A 21505-nucleotide genomic window follows, 5' to 3' on the forward strand; every position below is an offset into this window, starting at 1 on the left:
GAAATGATATAGTGGGAACTCTTGTAAACCTGATGTGAAACAGTTGTCAGGATCAGGGGTAGTGGACCCACTGGACCACCCCGGATGATGACGTAAGCCAACAGCAGGGAGCATAGTCTAAGTGGTACCCGGTTTTCACCATAGGCCGCCGCAAAACGGGTCGGACTTGCTGAGGCGTGGTACCACCAGGTCACTCCACAGGCACGACTTTGTCCATGGTGGCGACCAAGGTGTAGTACAGAGTGGTAAGGCAAGATCGTGGACAGGCAGGAGGTCGAGACAGGCAGCACAGGATCAGAGTCAGGGACGTAGTGGTAGGTCAGGACAAGCAGCACAGGATCAGAGTCAGAGACGTAGTGGTAGGTCAAGACAGGCAGCACAGGATCAGAGTCAGGGACGTAGTGGTAGGTCAGGACAAGCGGCACAGGATCAGAGTCAGGGACGTAGTGGTAGGTCAGGACAAGCAGCACAGGATCAGAGTCAGGGATGTAGTGGTAGGTCAGGACAAGAAGCACAGGATCAGAGTCTGGGACGTAGTGGTAGGTCAGGACAAGCAGCACAGGATCAGAGTCAGGGACGTAGTGGTAGGTCAGGACAAGCAGCACAGGATCAGAGTCAGGGACGTAGTGGTAGGTCAGGACAAGCAGCACAGGATCAGAGTCAGGGACGTAGTGGTAGGTCAGGACAAGCAGCACAGGATCAGAGTCAGGGACGTAGTGGTAGGTCAGGACAAGCAGCACAGGATCAGAGTCTGGGACGTAGTGGTAGGTCAGGACAAGCAGCACAGGATCAGAGTCAGGGACACAGTGGTAGGTCAAGACAAGCAGCACAGGATCAGAGTCAGGGACACAGTGGTAGGTCAGGACAGGCAGCACAGGATCAGAGTCAGGGACGCAGTGGTAGGTCAGGACAAGCAGCACAGGATCAGAGTCAGGGACGCAATGGTAGGTCAGGACAGGCAGCACAGGATCAGAGTCAGGGACGTAGTGGTAGGTCAAGACAAGCAGCACAGGATCAGAGTCAGGGACGCAGTGGTAGGTCAGGACAGGCAGCACGGTATCAGAGTCAGGGACGCAGTGGTAGGTCAGGACAGGCAGCACAGGATCAGAATCAGGGACGCAGTGGTAGGTCAGGACAAGCAGCACAGGATCAGAGTCAGGGACGTAGTGGTAGGTCAGGACAAGTAGCACAGGATCAGAGTCAGGGACGTAGTGGTAGGTCAGGACAAGCAGCACAGGATCAGAGTCAGGGACGCAGTGGTAGTTCAGGACAGGCAGCACGGGATCAGAGTCAGGGACGCAGTGGTAGGTCAGGACAGGCAGCACAGGATCAGAATCAGGGACGCAGTGGTAGGTCAGGACAGGCAGCACAGGATCAGAGTCAGGGACGTAGTGGTAGGTCAGGACAAGCAGCACAGGATCAGAGTCAGGGACGCAGTGGTAGGTCAGGACAGGCAGCACAGGATCAGAGTCTGGGACGTAGTGGTAGGTCAGGACAAGCAGCACAGGATCAGAGTCAGGGACGTAGTGGTAGGTCAGGACAGGCAGCACAGGATCAGAATCAGGGACGCAGTGGTAGGTCAGGACAAGCAGCACAGGATCAGAGTCAGGGACGTAGTGGTAGGTCAGGACAAGTAGCACAGGATCAGAGTCAGGGACGTAGTGGTAGGTCAGGACAAGCAGCACAGGATCAGAGTCAGGGACGCAGTGGTAGTTCAGGACAGGCAGCACGGGATCAGAGTCAGGGACGCAGTGGTAGGTCAGGACAGGCAGCACAGGATCAGAATCAGGGACGCAGTGGTAGGTCAGGACAGGCAGCACAGGATCAGAGTCAGGGACGTAGTGGTAGTTCAGGACAAGCAGCACAGGATCAGAGTCAGGGACGCAGTGGTAGGTCAGGACAGGCAGCACAGGATCAGAGTCAGGGACGTAGTGGTAGGTCAGGACAAGCAGCACAGGATCAGAGTCAGGGACGTAGTGGTAGGTCAGGACAAGTAGCACAGGATCAGAGTCAGGGACGTAGTGGTAGGTCAGGACAAGCAGCACAGGATCAGAGTCAGGGACGCAGTGGTAGTTCAGGACAGGCAGCACGGGATCAGAGTCAGGGACGCAGTGGTAGGTCAGGACAGGCAGCACAGGATCAGAATCAGGGACGCAGTGGTAGGTCAGGACAGGCAGCACAGGATCAGAGTCAGGGACGTAGTGGTAGGTCAGGACAAGCAGCACAGGATCAGAGTCAGGGACGCAGTGGTAGGTCAGGACAGGCAGCACAGGATCAGAGTCAGGGACGTAGTGGTAGGTCAGGACAAGCAGCACAGGATCAGAGTCAGGGACGTAGTGGTAGGTCAGGACAAGCAGCACAGGATCAGAGTCAGGGACGTAGTGGTAGGTCAGGACAAGCAGCACAGGATCAGAGTCAGGGACGTAGTGGTAGGTCAGGACAAGCAGCACAGGATCAGAGTCAGGGACGCAGTGGTAGGTCAAGACAAGCAGCACAGAATCAGAGTCAGGGACACAGTGGTAGGTCAGGACAGGCAGCACAGGATCAGAGTCAGGGACACAGTGGTAGGTCAGGACAGGCAGCACAGGATCAGAGTCAGGGACGCAGTGGTAGGTCTGGACAAGCAGCACAGAATCAGAGTCAGGGACGCAGTGGTAGGTCAGGACAAGCAGCACAGGATCAGAGTCAGGGACACAGTGGTAGGTCAGGACAGGCAGCACAGGATCAGAGTCAGGGACGCAGTGGTAGGTCAGGACAAGCAGCACAGGATCAGAGTCAGGGACGCAGTGGTAGGTCAGGACAAGCAGCACAGGATCAGAGTCAGGGACGCAGTGGTAGGTCAGGACAGGCAGCACAGGATAATAGTTGGGGACGTAGCGGTAGGTCAGGACAGGCAGCACAGGATAATAGTTGGGGACGTAGCGGTAGGTCAGGACAGGCAGCACAGGATAATAGTTGGGGACGTAGCGGTAGGTCAGGACAGGCAGCATGGGATCGGAGACAATAACAGAACTGGGGTCACAACAGGAAATTGCAGAGTAAATATAGGGCATCAGGACCAAGCCTTCTCAATGGCTATAAGGCACAAAGGTCTGGCAGGGTGTGCAGGAAGAGGCCGCCCCAACAGGAATTCAGTGAATGGCCAGCACAAATCATTGGTGCGCTGGTTTTTGGGAGTTGGTGCGCACGCACCCTGAGAGGTGCCTAACCACCGGAGCCGAAACAGAAGCGAGATTGCCGGGGTGCTGGGGCACAGAGAGGGCCATGGGAGAACCCTTGACAACAGTGGATCATCGATCAAATGTGTTCTTTAGTGGATCTCGTCAAAAACACAAAACATCCTTCTTAGCCCTCAGGGTCCTTGTCCTTTGTATCCCTTTGTTTTCCCATAAACATCTCCGTGTAATGAGGTTGTCCCTTTCTGCATGTTGAGGATGTGGACACCTCATCTACATAATAACAGAGCATTGATGGGATGTTTTGGGTTCTCCTCTGATGCAGGAAGGACAATTGACATCACACATATTAGGAAGTGACAACATTTCTTCAATCTTCGAAAACCTAAATAACTTATGAAATCTGTAGCGTTGCGTATATAATCCCCAAATTCTGCCCAGTTGTTGCCTGTTAGGGAACATCTAAGACCACATTTTGAGCCGAAATTTTCACCCCTCACTTTCCAAAATCCACTTATTACCCACCATATACAGGAGACACTGTCTGCTGCTGCTGTGGCAGTTGGAAGCTGAGCCATGATTGATTGATGTTCTGCCACAGGACATTAATATGAGCTCTGAGCTGTGATTGGTTACTATAGGAAATGAGACAGAGAGACAGAGTTAGGGGAAGGTTTATCAGAAATATCTGAGGTAAAACTGTTCCAGTTGCCCATGGCAACCAATCAGAGGTCAGCTGTGTGGAAATGTAAGCTGACGTCTGATTGGTTGCCATGGACAACCAGAGCACTTCTGCTCTCAGATACTTCTGATAAATCCCCCATAGACAAAGTGACACTCGGAGACAGTCACTGGAAGGAGAGTGCCCGAGACAGACAGTCACTGGAATGAGAGCGTCAGAAACAGTCACTGGAATGAGAGCGTCAGAGACAGTCATTGGAATGAGAGCGTCAGAGACAGTTACTGGAATGAGAGCGTCAGAGACAGTCATTGGAATGAGAGCGTCAGAGACAGTTACTGGAATGAGAGCGTCAGAAACAGTCACTGGAATGAGAGCGTCAGAGACAGTCATTGGAATGAGAGCGTCAGAGACAGTTACTGGAATGAGAGCGTCAGAAACAGTCACTGGAATGAGAGCGTCAGAAACAGTCACTGGAATTAGAGCGTCAGAAACAGTCACTGGAATGAGAGCGTCAGAAACAGTCACTGGAATGAGAGCGTCAGAGACAGTCACTGGAATGAGAGCGTCAGAGACAGTCATTGGAATGAGAGCGTCAGAGACAGTTACTGGAATGAGAACGTCAGAGACGGACAGTTATTTCAAGGAGACAGTTGGAGACAGTCACTCAAGGCAAGGCAACAACAATGATTTGAGGGAGGGGGGAATTTGTGGTTTTAAATGTTGTGCACAGTGACAAACGTATGAAGGACACACATGAAACCTGTAGTAAACGTATGCATCAATGTAGCGGTATATGGTATCTTAATGAATAGAAAATTACATTCAACACATGCCTTTCGTGTGGTCAGTACGATTGACTTCCAAAAACAGCAGCTGGAAAGCAAGGCAAGCATTGGTGGTTCAGTGGTAGAATTCTCGCCTGCCACGCGGGAGGCCCGGGTTCGATTCCCGGCCAATGCAGTCTGAAGTTTTTTTGTTATTTTTCTTTCCTTGTGATGCTTATAAAACTTCTACTTCAAATTCATCTGAGATTTCATTAAACTGGAAAACTTCTTGAAAAAAGTTCTAATGAATAAATTGTGTTTTATTTGAAGATAAAGTCTGATTAAAGGATTGTTTAAAATAGTAAATAGGTTCCCTGGTGGGGGGTTGGGGAGGCTGTAGGAAAAATTGAAACTTGTAGTTACCTTCTCGGGCGATCCCGTTGTCACGTGCCGCTGTCCATGCCCACTCCAACAACTTCCGTCGGCCTGCCATGGCCACCACCCCCTCCTGCCACGCCTGGTACAGCATTAGTTTCAATGTGTATCAGTGGCAGCAGATGGGCGGACATAGCGGAGCGGACATAGTGAGAGCCGGGCATGCCGGCCTCTATAAACATACAGGGGCACGGCACCGATGGACAGTGGCATGGGACAATAGGAGTGCCGGAGAAAGTAACCCCCCCACCCCCACCCCCACCCTACCAATATGTTTTTTAAACACTCGGACAGCCCATTTAAGAACTCATTTCATGAAATTCAGAGACAGTCACTGGAATGAGAGCATCAGAGACAGTCACTGGAATGAGAGCGTCAGAGACAGTCACTGGAATGAGAGTCTCAGAAACAATTTTTGGGATGAGAGGGTCAGAGACAGCCACTGGAATGAGAGCATCAGAGACAGTCACCAGAATGAGAGCATCAGGACAGTTCCAGGGATGAGTGTCAGAGAAAGTCATTGGAATGAGGGGTCAGAGACAGTCACTGTAATGAGAGTGTCAGAAACAGTCACAGGCATGTGAGCATCAGAGACAGTCACTGGAATGAGAGCGTCAGAGACAGTCACTGGAATGAGAGCATCAGAGACAGTCACTGGCATGAGAGTGTTAGGTACAGTCACTGGAATGAGAGCATCAGAGACAGTCACTGACATGAGAGCGTCAGAGACAGTCACTGGAATGAGAGCATCAGAGACAGTCACTGGAAGGAAAGCATTTTTCTTTTTTTTGGAAAACGACACTTACAGATTTTGAAGCCCAAGTCTTCCATGTGGTCACTATGATTGACTTCCAAAAACAGCCAATTTAAACAAGGCAAGCATTGGTGGTTCAGTGGTAGAATTCTCGCCTGCCACGCGGGAGGCCCGGGTTCGATTCCCGGCCAATGCAGTTACAGTTTTTTTTGTTATTTTTCTTTCCTTGTGATGCTTATAAAACTTCTACTTCAAATTCATCTGAGATTTCATTAAACTGGAAAACTTCTTGAAAAAAGTTCTAATGAATAAATTGTGTTTTATTTGAAGATAAAGTCTGATTAAAGGATTGTTTAAAATAGTAAATAGGTTCCCTGGTGGGGGGTTGGGGAGGCTGTAGGAAAAATTGAAACTCGTAGTTACCTTCTCCGGGGATCCTGTTGTCACGTGCCTCTGTCCATGCCCACTCCAACAACTTCCGTCGGCCTGCCATGGCCACCACCCCCTCCTGCCACGCCTGGTACAGCATTAGTTTCAATGTGTATCAGTGGCAGCAGATGGGCGGACATAGCGGAGCGGACATAGTGAGAGCCGGGCATGCCGGCCTCTGTAAACATACAGGGGCACGGCACCGATGGACAGTGGCATGGGACAATAGGAGTGCCGGAGAAGGTAACCCCCCCCCCCACCCTACCAATATGTTTTTTAAACACTTGGACAGCCCATTTAAAGACTCATTTCATGAAATGCTGCTGCTGTGGCAGTTGGAAGCTGAGCTGTGAATAGTTTCTGTTCTGCCACAGGTCATTAATATGAGCTCTGAGATGTGATTGGTTACTACAGGCAATGACTATAAGATGTTTATGTGTGAGGTAAGATGGATAGAGACAGAGATAGGGGGAGATTTATCAGAAATGTCTGAGGTAAAACTGTTCCAGTTGCCCATGGAACCAATCAGAGATCAGCTGTAATTTTATAAACAGCTGTGGAAAATAAAAGTTGAGCTCTGATTGGTTGCCATGGGCAACTAGAGAAGTTCTGCTCTGACACTTTAGATAAATCTCCCCATAGACATTCGTAGACAGAGACAGTCACTGGAATGAGAGCGTCAGAGACAGTCACTGGAATGAGAGCGTCAGAGACAGTCACTCTAATGAGAGCGTCAGAGACAGTCACTGGAATGAGAGCATCAGGACAGTTCCAGGGATGAGAGCGTCAGAGACAGTCACTGGAGTGAGAGTCTCAGAGACAGTCACTGGAATGAGAACATCAGGACAGTTCCAGGGGTGAGAGCGTCAGAGACAGTCACTGGAGTGAGAGTCTCAGAGACAGTCACTGGAATGAGAACATCAGGACAGTTCCAGGGATGAGAGTGTCAGAGACAGTCACTGGAGTGAGAGTCTCAGAGGCAGTCACTGGAATGAGAGCGTCAGAGACAGTCAATCGAATGAGATTGTCAGAGACAGTCCCTGGAGTGAGAGCGTCAGAGACAGTCACTGGAATTAGAATGTCAGAGACAGTCACTGGAATGAGAGTGTCAGAGATAGATACCAGAATAAGAGTGTTAGAGACAGTCATTGGAATGAGCGTGTCAGAGACAGTCACTTGACAGTCACTGAAAGGGACTGCCAGACCCAGACAGTCACTGAAAGAGACTGCCAGAGCCAGACAGTCACTGAAAGAGACTGCCAGAGCCAGACATTCACTGAAAGAGACTGCCAGAGCCAGACAGTCACTGAAAGAGACTGCCAGAGACAGACAGTCACTGAAAGAGACTGCCAGAGACAGAAAGTCACTGAAAGAGACAGTTACTTACAAAAAAGTTTATAAAAAATGGACAGTCAGTGAAAGAGATGGTCAATGACGCTCAGAGACCGGTTATAAAAGATATGTTGTCAACCCATTCTATTTTGTTATAGCTAAGAGCAGTTATTTACTATCCTGTGCAACGCCGGGAGCTACAGCCAGTCATCAATATATCTAACCGGTCATTTGTCTTAAGTCGGGTCTATTTTCAGAGTCACTGATGACCTGTGTGATCATCTGATTCCAACTGCCTCTGGGACCAGAATCAATCAGAACTGGGCTTACGCCTCTGCTCCTTGAGTTTTTTTCATTTCACAAGGCAAGAACAATGATTTTTTTTTTTTTCGGGGGGGGGGGGGATTTTTGGTTTTAAATGTTATGGATAGTGACAAATGTGAAACCTGTAGTAAACGTATGTATTAATGTAGCAGTATATGGTATCTCAATGAATGGAAAATGACATTTACAGATTTTGAAGCCCATGCCTTCCGTGTGGTCAGTACGATTGGCTTCCAAAAACAGCAACCTAAAAGCAAGGCAAGCATTGGTGGTTCAGTGGTAGAATTCTCGCCTGCCACGCGGGAGGCCCGGGTTCGATTCCCGGCCAATGCAGTCAAACTTTTTTTTGTTATTTTTCTTTCCTTGTGATTAGAGAAGAGCGAACATACTCGTCCGAGCTTGATGCTTGTTCGAGCATTAGCGTAGTCGAAACTGCTCGTTGCTCGGACGAATATTTCGCCCGCTCGAGAAAATGGCATCTCCCGCCGTTTTGCTTTTTGGCGGCCAGAAACAGAGCCAATCACAAGCCAGGAGACTCTGCACTCCACCCAGCATGACGTGGTACCCTTACACGTCGATGGCAGTGGTTGGCTGGCCAGATCAGGTGACCCTGGGATAGACTAGCCGCTGCCCGCGCTGCTCGGATCATTCTGTGTCTGGATGCCGCTAGGGAGAGAGCTGCTGCTGGTCAGGGAAAGCGTTAGGGTGTTCTATTAGAATAGTGTTAGGCAGGAGTGATTCTACAAGAACCCAACAGCCCTTCTTAGGGCTACAATAACGTTATACTTTTTTTTTTGTTTGTTTGCTTGTGGCTGGGCTTGCTGGCACTAGTAGTGCAGCTAGTACCATATTGTGAGGAATTTGCAGGGGGACTTGCTACCGTTGTGTTTAGCGCTTAGTGACGCACATATCCACCTCAAACACCAAAGTGGGACAATTTATTAGGGGTTTGATTTCAATTAGGCACAGTCTGCAATTTACTTTTTATTTTACGTTTATTTTTTCATAACTCAGCGTCATCTCATCTGGCATAGTAGTGTGCTTTCATACTTGGCTAGAAAATAGCCATAGGAGAATACAAAGAGCTTACCTAGGCCTACAATAGCGTTATATATTTGATTTCTGGTTGATCTGCTGGTGGCTGTACTTGCTGCAGTGCATCTACTACCATATTGTGAGGAATTTGCAGTGAGACTTGCGACCGTTGTGTTTAGCGCTTAGTGACGCACATATCCATTGCAAAGACCGAAGTGGGATAATTTATTAGGGGTTGGATTTCAATTAGGCACAGTCTGCCATTTACTTTTTATTTTACGTTGATTTTTTCATAACTCAGCGTCATCTCATCTGGCATAGTAGTGTGCTTTCATACTTGGCTAGAAAATAGCCATAGGAGAATACAAAGAGCTTACCTAGGCCTACAATAGCGTTATATATTTGATTTCTGGTTGATCTGCTGGTGGCTGTACTTGCTGCAGTGCATCTACTACCATATTGTGAGGAATTTGCAGTGAGACTTGCGACCGTTGTGTTTAGCGCTTAGTGACGCACATATCCATTGCAAAGACCGAAGTGGGATAATTTATTAGGGGTTGGATTTCAATTAGGCACAGTCTGCCATTTACTTTTTATTTTACGTTGATTTTTTCATAACTCAGCGTCATCTCATCTGGCATAGTAGTGTGCTTTCATAGTTGGCTAGAAAATAGCCATAGCAATAGGATAGCATCGTTTGGTTTTAAAAACTAAAAAACACAAAAAAAAAACCAAAAAAAAAAACACAAAAAAAACACAAAAAAAAAGTAAAAAAAAATTAAAGTTATAACTTTCATTTTCAAAATGTTTAACCCGAGGGCTAGGGGTAGAGGACGAGGGCGAGGACGTGGGCGTCCAACTACTGCAGGGGTCAGAGGCCGTGGTCCTGGGCGGGGTGAGACACCAACTGCTGATGAGGGAGCAGGGGAACGCCGCAGAGCTACACTCCCTAGGTTCATGTCTGAAGTTACTGGGACTCGTGGTAGAGCACTGTTGAGGCCAGAACAGTGCGAACAGGTGATGTCGTGGATTGCCGACAATGCTTCGAGCAATTTGTCCACCAGTCAGTCTTCCACGCAGTCCACCCATGTCACCGAAATCGGCACTCCTCCAGCTCCTGCACCTCAGCCTCCTCCCCCCCAGTCTGCCCCCTCCCAGGAAAATTTGGCATTTGAACCGGCATACTCTGAGGAACTGTTTTCTGGACCCTTCCCACAGTCACAAACCACTTGTCCGGTTGCTGCTGAGCAATTTTCCGATGCCCAGGTTTTCCACCAGTCGCAGTCTGTGGGTGATGATGACCTTCTTGACGTAGTGGAAGAAGTGTGTAAAGAGGTGTCCGACGATGAGGAGACACGGTTGTCAGACAGTGGTGAAGTTGTTGTCAGGGCAGGAAGTCCGAGGGGGGAGCAGACTGAGGGATCGGAGGATGATGAGGTGACAGACCCAAGCTGGGTTGAGAGGCCGGGTGAACACAGTGCTTCTGAGACGGAGGAGAGTCCTATAGCAGAACAGGTTGGAAGAGGCAGTGGTGTGGCCAGACGGAGAGACAGGGCCAGAGCTGGTGCATCAGCGCCAAATGTTTCACGTAGTGAAGCTCCCGTGGCGAGGGCTAGATTTTCAGAAGTCTGGAGGTTCTTTAAGGAAACACCGGATGACCGACGGACTGTGGTGTGCAACCTTTGCAAAACCAGGATCAGCAGGGGTTCCACCACTAATAGCTTAACTACCACCAGTATGCGCAGGCATATGAATGCTAAACACCCCACTCAGTGGCACCAAGCCCGTTCACCTCCGGCCGTGCACACCACTGCTCCTTCCCCTGTGTCAGCTGATAGTCAGCCCCCTGCCCAGGACCCTGGCCCATAAACCCCATCGTCGCCTCCACGATCCTCCACAGCATCCACCAGCGATCAGCTCTCCATACCCCAGACGCTGGAGCGGAAAAGGAAATATAGTGCAACCCACCCACCCGCACGCCCAAGCCCTTAATGTCCACATCTCCAGATTGCTTAGCCTGGAGATGCTGCCCTATAGGCTGGTAGAGACCGAGGCCTTTCGCAACCTCATGGCGGCGGCCGCCCCTCGGTATTCGGTCCCCAGCCGCCACTACTTTTCCCGATGTGCCGTCCCAGCCCTGCACCAGCACGTATCAGACAACATCATCCGTGCCCTGACCAATGCCGTTTCTGACAAGGTCCACCTGACCACGGACACGTGGACGAGTGCTGCCGGGCAGGGCCACTATATATCGCTGACGGCACATTGGGTTAACTTGGTGGAGGCTGGGACCGAGTCTGACCCTGCGGCTGGTCATATACTGCCGACGCCGAGGATTGCGGGGCCTACCTCGGTCCAGGTCTTTCAGGCCTACTATGCCTCCTCCTCCTCCCACCCCTCCTCCACCTCCTCCTCCGAACTACCATCCGTGGGCATGGCGCCATCAGTCGGTAGCTCTAGGCACAGCAGCAGTGCCGTCGCTAAGCGACAGCAGGCGGTGCTCAAACTGCTGAGCCTAGGCGATAAAAGGCACACCGCCCAAGAACTATTACAGGGCATCACGGCGCAGACTGATCTGTGGCTGGCACCGCTGAACCTGAAGCCAGGCATGGTTGTGTGTGACAACGGCAGGCATGGTTGTGTCTGCAACTCGGCAGACTGACACATGTGCCATGCCTGGCCCATGTGTTAAATCTGATAGTTCAGCGGTTCCTCAAGACATACCCCAATCTGTCTGAATTGCTCACGAAGGTGCGCCGCATCTGTTCGCATTTCAGGAAGTCCAGCACAGATGCTGCCACTCTCAGGGCAGCGCAGCGCCGCCTCCAACTCCCCCGCTCACCGACTGTTGTGCGACTTGCCCACGAGGTGGAATTCAACATTAACCATGTTATCCAGAGTTTACCAGCAGCGCAGAGCGATTGTAGACTGCCAGATGTCAACTTCCACCAGAACTGGTAGTCAGGTCAGTCAGCTTCCTCAAGTCTACAATGAGGAGTGGACGTGGATGTCTGATATCTGTCAGGTGCTGAGTAACTTCGAGGAAACAACACAGATGGTCAGTGGCGATGCCGCCATCATCAGCCTCACCATCCCGCTGCTTGGCCTGTTGAAAAACTCTCTGATCAGCATGAAGTCGGAAGCTTTGCGCTCGTCACAAGAGACAGGGGGAAGAAGATTCCCTTGTTGATAGCCAAAGCACCCTTAGGTGTGTTTCTCAGCGCATATCGGAGGAGGTGGAGGAGGATGAGGAGGAAGAGGAGGAGAATGTTGGCGAGACACAAGAGGGGACCATTGTTGAGTCCTTCACTGTTCAGCGTGTATGGGCAGAAGAAGAGGAGTTGGAGGAGTTGGAGGAGGAGGAAATGGACAGTCAGGCCAGTGAGGGGAGTGAATTCTTGCGCGTTGGTACTCTGGCGCATATGGCAGATTTCATGCTAGGCTGCCTATCCCGTGACCCTCGCGTTCAAAGAATTTCTTCCAGCACCGATTACTGGGTATTCACTCTCCTGGACCCACGGTACAAGCAAAATCTTTCCACTCTCATCCCTGGAGAGGAAAGGAGTGTGAGAATGCATGAATACCAGCAGGCCCTGGTGCACAAGCTGAAACAGTATTTCCCTTCTGACAGCGCTAGCGGCAGAGTGCGTAGTTCTGCGGGACAAGTAGCGAGGGAGAGTAGGCGAGCAGGCAGCTTGTCCAGCACTGGCAAGGGTACGCTTTACAAGGCTTTTGCCAGCTTTATGTCACCCCAGCAAGACACTGTCACCTGTCCCCAGTCTCGGCAGAGTAGGGCTGATCTTTACAGAAAGATGGTGAGGGAGTACGTAGCTGACCATACCATCGTCCTAAATGATCACACAGCTCCCTACAACTACTGGGTTTCAAAGCTGGACATGTGGCACGAACTGGCGCTGTACGCCTTGGAGGTTCTTGCCTGCCCTGCCGCTAGGGTGTTGTCCGAGCGGGTTTTCAGTGCAGCTGGTGGCATCATCACCGATAAGCGTACACGCCTGTCGACTGACAGCGCTGACAGGCTGACGCTTATTAAGATGAATAAAGCCTTGATTTCTCATAATTTCCAATCTCCACCAGGTGAAGGAAACTCAACCTGAATAATTTATGCACTCCTCCTCCTCATTTTCCTCCTTCTCCTCCTCTTTGTACACTAAAGCAGAGGAAACTGGCTATTTTTTGACAGGGCCCACTGGCTCTAGCTATAGTACTCTATGCATTTAATTTTTCTGGAGGGCCACCTACCCGGTCCTCTGTTTTAAACAATTTTTGGGACTGCCACATACAGGCACTCAATCTATTCAATTTTTCTGGAAGGCCACCTACCTGCTCCTCTGGTTTGAAAACTTTTTTGGACTGCCACATACAGGCACTCAATCTATTTCATTTTTCTGGAGGGCCACCTACCTGCTCCTCTGGTTTGAAAACTTTTTTGGACTGCCACATACAGGCACTATCCAAATTAAATTGTCTCCATAGCAGCCTCCACACGTTGTCTCCAATTGCTACCTCCAAAAGTCGTCCATATAGCTGCCTCCATACATCGTCCCCTTATCAAACGAGGTGTGTCAGGCAGAAATTTGGGTTGTTTTCATGGATTCCACATCAAAGTTGTTAACTTTGTCGCCACCCTGCTGTGTTATCCACAAAATATACTGGCAAACTTTTATGATTAACCGATATTATTTCAGCGCTTCTTGCGCATCTGTTTACATTCCCCTCACCCGCCATATCCCAAACTTATAAGAACGCTACTACACTTAACTTGGTGGAGGCTGGGACCGAGTCTGACCCTGGGGCTGGTCATATACTGCCGACGCCGAGGATTGCGGGGCCTACCTCGGTCCAGGTCTCAAAGGCCTACTATACCTCCTCCTCCCACCCCTCCTCCACCTCCTCCTCCTCTGAACTACCATCCGTGGGCATGGCGCCATCAGTCGGTAGCTCTAGGCACAGCAGCAGTGCCGTCGCTAAGCGACAGCAGGCGGTGCTCAAACTGCTGAGCCTAGGCGATAAAAGGCACACCGCCCAAGAGCTATTACAGGGCATTCCACATCAAACTTGTTAACTTTGTCGCCACCCTGCTGTGTAATCCACAAAATATACTGGCAAACTTTTATCATTTACCAATATTGTTTCAGCGCTTCTTGCGCATCTGTTTACATTCCCCTCACCCGCCATATCCCAAACTTATAAGAACGCTACTACACTTGATCTTATACAAAAGGTTCTTAGAAGTGCTGTTTGGGGAGTAGCCTAGAGACAGGGGCTTGGATTGGCGAAAGCTCGCCTGGCAGCGGAGCGCCAGCTCCATCCCAAGATCCAACTAACATAGTTTTAACTGCAGCACCTTTAATCTACTACTAGTTCACTGCCTCCATACATGGTCCCCTTATCAAACGAGCTGTGTCAGGCAGAATTTTCAGGTGTTTCACCAGATACATAGTGGAACACGGCCCATCTGTCGCCGCCATGCTGGAGACCTGAAGTTGCAATCATAGCAGTGCAATATGGATGCCCCATACTGTCGCTCTTAATCATGGAACCATTTCCGTAAAAACAATTAAAAATAGAACCACTATGCTATTCCATTATTCCTAGGTGAAATATTCAAACGACCCGGCCTGCTTTGAAAATTATAATTTTTTCAAAGTAAACGCTTCTGGCCCCCAGGCCCATTTTGGGTGGGGAGGAGCCCAGAGACAGGGGCTTGGACAGGCGAAAGCTCGTCTGGCAGCGGAGCGCCAGCTCCATCCCAAGATTAGGCAGCCTCAGAGGCATCCATGCATACTGCCCCTGCTGTTTCCCGTCCATTTCGCCTCCATGATCCTCCACAGCGTCCACCAATGTCTCCATGCGCAACTTTCAACTGTCTATACCCCAGACGCTGGAGCACGAGAGGATATGCAGCACATCATCCCCTTATCAAACGAGCTGTGTCAGGCAGAATTTTCAGGTGTTTCACCAGATACATAGTGGAACTCTGCCCATCTATCGCTGCCATGCTGGAGACCTGCAGTTGCAATCATAGAAGCGCAATATGGATGCCCCATACTGTCGCTCTTAATCATGGAAGTCCTCTCCATGGCTGCCTCCAAATGTCGTCCTCTTATCAAACGAGCTGTGTCAGGCTCATTTTTCGGGTGTTTCACCAGATACGTTATGGAACTTGGTCACTATGTCGCCACCATGCTGTGTTATCGACTAAATATACTGTCAACCTTTTGTTCACAGAGGAAATAATTTCAGCGCTTCTTGCTCACCTCCTTTGGTTCCTCTCTGCCACCCATTGGTTTGAAGCCTGAGTCCATTTAGGGTATGTCGCCATGACACTCTCTAGCCTGCTGCCGCTGCCTCTGCATGCCGTCCCCTATAGTGTCAGGGTCAATTCTTGGATGTTTTAGATGCTATCTAGCTTCATTCTGTCACTCTGTCATGGCCATGCTGTTGCCCATAATTTTGGCATAATGGTGCGTTTAAGCAGCCTCAGAGGCATCCATGCATGCTGCCCCTGCTGTTTCCTGTCCATTTACGTGGTGTTTCCATCCTTTTCTGAGGTTTCCAGGTGTTTGGCCAAGCTTCCCTGTGCAGAGCCTTGGTCCCCTTGAAAAATGCTCGAGTCTCCCATTGACTTCAATGGGGCTCGTTATTCGAGACGAGCACTCGAGCATCGGGAAAAGTTTGTCTCGAACAACGAGCACCCGAGCATTTTAGTGCTCTCTCATCTCTACTTGTGATGCTTCCAAAACTTCTGCTTCAAATTCATCTGAAATTTCATTAAGCTGGAAAACTTCTTGAAAAAAGTTCTAATGAATAAATTGTGTTTTATTTGAAGATAGAGTCTAATTAAAGGATTGTTTAAAATAGTAAATAGGTTCCCTGGTGGGGGGTTGGGAAGGCTGTAGGAAAAATTGAAACTTGTAGTTACCTTCTCCGGCGATCCCGTTGTCTCGTGCCGCTGTCCATGCCCACACCAACAACTTCCCTCGGCCTGCCACGGCCACCCACCCCCTCCTGCCATGACTGACACAGCATTAGTTTCAATGTGTATCAAGCGCAGTGCCAGGAGATGGGTGGACATTCCAGGAGAGTGGACATACTGAGAGCAGAGCATGCCTGCCTCTGTAAAAATACAGGGGTACGGCACTGACCGACAGTGGCGTGGGACAACGGGAGTGCCGGAGAAGGTAAGCAAAAATTTTGTTTTTTATGGCCTAGCCACCACCCAAGCTCCCCCCAGCCTACCCGTATATACTTTAAACACTCGGACAACCCATTTAAAAACTCATTTCATGAAGAAAAGCCCTGTTATAAGAGCATCCATTTTGACTGATCATATATTACATGGTGAACCATTCTTTTGTAAGACCACCATGTAGAGCAGATGAAATATCTAGTTGGCTTTGGCCTCCCACTGATGATCTGATACGATAAGCACTTTGATTACTTTATAACATGAAGATGCCCCCAACGATAACTTAGCAGAACACCTTGATTGGCTTCAGGTAGACCTCTGGAGGACAAGGGGACATCAAAGCCTTGAGTGTTAGAGACAACAAATGTTCGGGGACTCGTAAAGCTCATGAAGTGTGTCACGTCACGTCACAATAAGGAGGTGACACCATCTCCATAATTTGAGGCTCCTTGTTAATTTCACACAATCCTGTGGGAAACGTCTAACTCTCCGTCTCCCGGGCACAAGAGGTCCTCAACGGAGAGACCAGAACTTGTTGACTATTTTCCATAACGCAAGTGTCCATTGTAGTGTGGGAAACCTAGATCTTTTTGATATTTTTTCTTTGCATAATATTGAAGGAATTATATGAAGAACCTTTCCTTTTTATACATCAGTCATTGATATTGATCAAAATATTTGGCTATTGTCCAAAAAGATAAAAGGAAAGAACAACTAAATAATAATAATGTCGTTAATTTCCACATAGAGACAGAGACCTATAGGCCAGTTGGTGTCCAGTTACCATCAAGCTAAGATGGAATATGTCTCATTATTGAAACTTTTGACCCAGGGTCCTCCTGAACCTGGAACTGTTTGACGCCCCATCTGAGATGTCCCCTTTCCTTTTGCCTTGGTCACACTTGTTGGATGAATGGGAAGGTGTCAGGAGAATGGAGAGGTGACAACCACAGTCACAAGACATCCTAGTTCCCAGCTCCTGCCATTTGTTCCTCCTCGACTGGTATGCTCCTCAATGATCTCGTGAAAGTCCTGGGAAAAGTTTTGTAGACTCTTCTTCATGATATGTTACATTTTGATGACCTTCCGACCTTCTGTTGAAAGTGCATTACTTTACATAGCTTAATTTTGGCCGTGCAGATTGAGAATCACAAAGATCTTGCCCCTAATTCACTGCTACTGACAGTTTAAGTGGTGGCTCATTAACTCATAAGGGGAATCCCCCCCTCCCTCAAACTAATTGTGTCCCGAATTTAGCTATAGTCTCTACTGGTTTTCTGGTGGAGACTATAGTAAATATGGCGGGTCTGCTGTTCTGCTGGATAAGGCTTTATAAAATTCTCCCATAAGGTTTGAATTTTTGGTGACTATTCTCCCAATCACGAGAAAGCTTTGCCTGTGATTGGATTCCCCGTTCTGACCCCGGGCCTGTTCCCGCTTACGCTCCTTCGCTGCCAGCCCTGACCTCCTGTTCTGTCTTTGACCCGGAACTTTTGCCGCTTGTCTTGACCTCCTGCCTGTCCCCGACCACGAGATTGCCTGCCGACTCTGTACCTCGCCTTGGCTGCCACCCCGGACACAGTGGCACCTGTGGAACGACCTGGTGGTACCACGTGCAGCAAGTTCAACACGCTTTGTGGCAAGGTCTGGCGAAGACCAGGTGCCACTTAAATTTTGGTCCCAGGTGTCGGCTTGTGTCATCGTCCGCGGTGGTCCAAGGGGACCATTGGCCGTGAAGCCTGGCAACAACTTATCCGATATCCACAAAAGGAAACATTACCAAACACTCGGTTGTCTGACAACTGGGAGCAATCAGGAGAAAAATACATGAAAGTCTCTTTGTACATATAATGGCAATACGAATGAATGATTGCTGCGCTATCAACTTTTAAAGAAATGGGGGGGGGGGGTTGTGGAGGTTCCCTTTAAGAACAGATGTCATTAGAGGATAGGACTGACTAAATTTGGGAAATAATAGTCGTAGTTTCTTGATATGTGAAGTGAAGCCTTTTGTCTGTTACCTCATCAGTCCTCATCAGTCAGTGATTACTGACCATAAAATGGCCACAGATGGAGGGTCATCTGATCTCTACCTGGACCCATGTGGATGGGGTCAACCACTGTTAAAGGAAATCTACCATAAGAAATCAACCTATTAATGTTCTCTAAACTTACACCCAGGGTCCGTCCGGTCCAGTGTGCGTTGAAAGCACTGGTGGGCCCTGATGTCTTTTAGCTCCACCCTCCACCAGTGCTGGTCCTGCAGCCACTGACACCACCTATGAAGTCTGTGTTGGGGCTTTAACTAGAGGACACAGATAGAGCTGGGCTGCTGCATGTAGCTATTAGGGAGGGATATGAGAGGGGCCCACAAAATGGAGGGATATGTTGGGGTGGGGGGTTACAATATTGTATATGAGAAGGGGCCCACAATATGAGGGTATATGAGAGGGGGCCTACAATATGGGGAGAATATGAAAGGGAATCCACAATATGGGGGGATATGAGAGAGAGGCCACAATATGGGGGAGTTATGAGAGGGAGCCCACAATATGGTGGGATATGAGACTGAGGCCACAATATGGGGGGATATGAGTGGGGGCCCCTAATATAGGGTGGGGGTATGAGAGGGGGCCTACAATATGGGGGTATATGTGAGGGAGCCCACAATATGGGTAAATATGAAAGGGTGCCCACAATATGGGGGATATGAGAGGGGGCCTACAATATAGGGGAATATCGGATTGGGCCTACAATATGGCGAGGATATCAGAGTCCATAATATGGAAGGATATGGGAAGGAGCCAAAAATTTGGGGGGATATAAGAGGGAGCCTACAATATTTGGAAATTTGAAAGGGGGCCCACAATATGGGGGGTATGAGAGGGGGCCTACAATATGAGGGGATATAAGAGGGGGCCTACAATATGGGGATGATATGAGAGGGAATCCACATTATGTGGGGGATATGAGAGAAAACCCATAATATGGGAGAGTTATGAGAGGGAGCCCACAATATGGGGGCACATGAAAGAGAGCCCACAATATGGGGGAATATGAGCAGGGGCCCACAATATGGGGGGATATTAGAGGGGGTCCACAATATGGGGGGATATAAGAAGGGGCCACAATATGGGTATATGAAAGGGGGCAACAATATAGTGTGGATATTAGAGGGGGGCTGCAATATGGGGGGTATGCATGGGGACCTTAATATAAGGGAAAGATGAGAGGGGGCACAATATGAGGAGGAGATGAGAGGGGTGCACAATATGAAGGGAAATGAGAGACCATAATATGAGGGGGAGATGAGGGGCCCTTTGGAATGCATTAACCCTTGTAATGCCAACACCGATCACCATTGGGAGGGTGAGCTTTTGGAAACTCGAGCTCAATGTAATGGGACAGGTCCACTCAGTCCTGATCAACAATACATCTAACAGGTCATTTGTCTTCACATGAAACCTGTAGTAATCTTATGTACTAATGTAGTGGTTGGTATATGATATCTTAATGCATGGAAAATAAAATTTACAGTTTTTGCAACCCAAATCGTCTGTGTTGTCAGTATGATTAAGTTTCAAAAGCAAAACTAAAGAAACAGACTAAGCATTGGTGGTTCAGTGGTAGAATTCTCGCCTGCCACGCGGGAGGCCCGGGTTCGATTCCCGGCCAATGCAGTCATAGTTTTTTTTTCCTTCAAATTCATCTGAGATTTTGTTAAGCCCATTTGAAAACGCTTATTAAATAAATTGTGTTTTACTTGAATATGGAGTTACAGACTTATTAAAGGGGTGTTTAAAAATATATAGGTGGCCTGTCGGTGGGGGTGGACTGTAGAAAAAGTGAAAATTGTATTTACCTTCTCCGGCGCTCCTGTTGTCATGTGCTGGGGTCCGTTGGTGCCGTGCCCCTGTTTATTCACAGAGGCAGGCATGCTCCCTCCAACAACTTCCACAGGCTTGTCACGGCCACCCGTCCCCTCCTGCCACGCCTGATACAGCATTAGTTTCAATGTGTATTAGGCACAGTGGCAGGAGATGGGTGGGTGTGCCAAGAGGGCGGAAATAGTCGTAGTGGAGCATGTCTGCCACGGTAAAAGTACAGGGACACGGCACCGGCGGACAATGGCGTGGGACAACGGGAGTGCCAGAGAAAGTAAGTGAAAGTTTATTTTTTTATGGCTGGACCGCCCCCTACACCCCCACAGGCTACTTATATATTTTGTAACCAATTGGACAACTCTTTTTAGGCACCATTTTGGCTGATCCATTTTGAATGGTCAACCATTCTTTTGTAAGACCACCCTGTAGAGCAGATGAAAAATCTGGTTGGCTGTGGCCTCCGACGGATGAGCTAATATAAGCACTTTGATTACTTTATAACATGAAGGTGCCCCCACAATAACTTAGCAGAACACCTTGATTGGCTTCAGGTAGACCTCTGGAGGACAAGGGGACATCAAAGCCTTGAGTGTTAGAGACAACAAACGGTCGGAGACTCGTAAAGCTCAAGAAGTGTGTCTTTCCCAAGAACACACTTCATGTCACAATAAAGAGGTGACACCATCTCCATAATTTGAGGCTCCTTGTTAATTTCACACAATGCTGTGGGAAACTTCTAACTCTCCATCTCCCGGGCACAAGAGGTCCTCAACGGAGAGACCAGAACTTGTTGACTATTTTCCATAACGCAAGTGTCCATTGTAGTGTGGGAAACCTAGATCTTTTTGATATTTTTTCTTTACATAATATTAAAGGATTTCTTTGAAGAACATTTCCTTTTTATACATCTGCCATTGATGTTCATCAAAATATTTGGCTGTTGTCCAAAAAGATAAAAGGAAAGAACAACTAAATAATAATAATGTCGTTAATTTCCACATAGAGACAGAGACCTATAGGCCAGTTGGTGTCCAGTTACCATCAAGCTTAGATGGAATATGTCTCATTACTGAAACTTTTGACCCAGGGTCCTCCTGAACCTGGAACTGTTTGACGCCCCATCTGAGATGTCCCCTTTCCTTTTGCCTTGGTCACACTTGTTGGATGAATGGGAAGGTGTCAGGAGAATGGAGAGGTGACAACCACAGTCACAAGACATCCTAGTTCCCAGCTCCTGCCATTTGTTCCTCCTCCACTGGTATGCTCCTCAATGATCTCGTGAAAGTCCTGGGAAAAGTTTTGTAGACTCTTCTTCATGATATGTTACATTTTGAGGACCTTCCGACCTTCTCTTGAAAGTGCATTACTTTACATAGCTTAATTTTGGAATAGAGCAGTGGCTTTGGCCGTGCAGATTGAGAATCACAAAGATCTTGCCCCTAATTCACTGCTACTGACAGTTAAGTGGTGGCTCATTAAC

General features: G+C 48.8%; 4 non-coding genes across 4 annotated transcripts; all 4 read left to right on the forward strand.

The window, feature by feature from the left end:
- The first annotated feature begins 4747 nt into the window (after window positions 1-4747).
- Window positions 4748-4818, forward strand: TRNAG-GCC (transfer RNA glycine (anticodon GCC)). Its single transcript has one exon. It is a non-coding gene; the product is annotated as a tRNA-Gly (tRNA).
- A 1118-nt stretch (window positions 4819-5936) lies between these two features.
- On the forward strand, window positions 5937-6007 carry TRNAG-GCC (transfer RNA glycine (anticodon GCC)). The gene has a single exon. It is a non-coding gene; the product is annotated as a tRNA-Gly (tRNA).
- Window positions 6008-8158: 2151 nt separating this feature from the next.
- Window positions 8159-8229, forward strand: TRNAG-GCC (transfer RNA glycine (anticodon GCC)). Its single transcript has one exon. It is a non-coding gene; the product is annotated as a tRNA-Gly (tRNA).
- An 11521-nt stretch (window positions 8230-19750) lies between these two features.
- Window positions 19751-19821, forward strand: TRNAG-GCC (transfer RNA glycine (anticodon GCC)). The gene has a single exon. It is a non-coding gene; the product is annotated as a tRNA-Gly (tRNA).
- The last annotated feature ends 1684 nt before the right edge of the window (window positions 19822-21505 follow it).

This window comes from Engystomops pustulosus, chromosome 4, assembly GCF_040894005.1.
Source record: "Engystomops pustulosus chromosome 4, aEngPut4.maternal, whole genome shotgun sequence".
In the NCBI taxonomy this organism is placed as follows: Eukaryota; Metazoa; Chordata; class Amphibia; order Anura; family Leptodactylidae; genus Engystomops; species Engystomops pustulosus.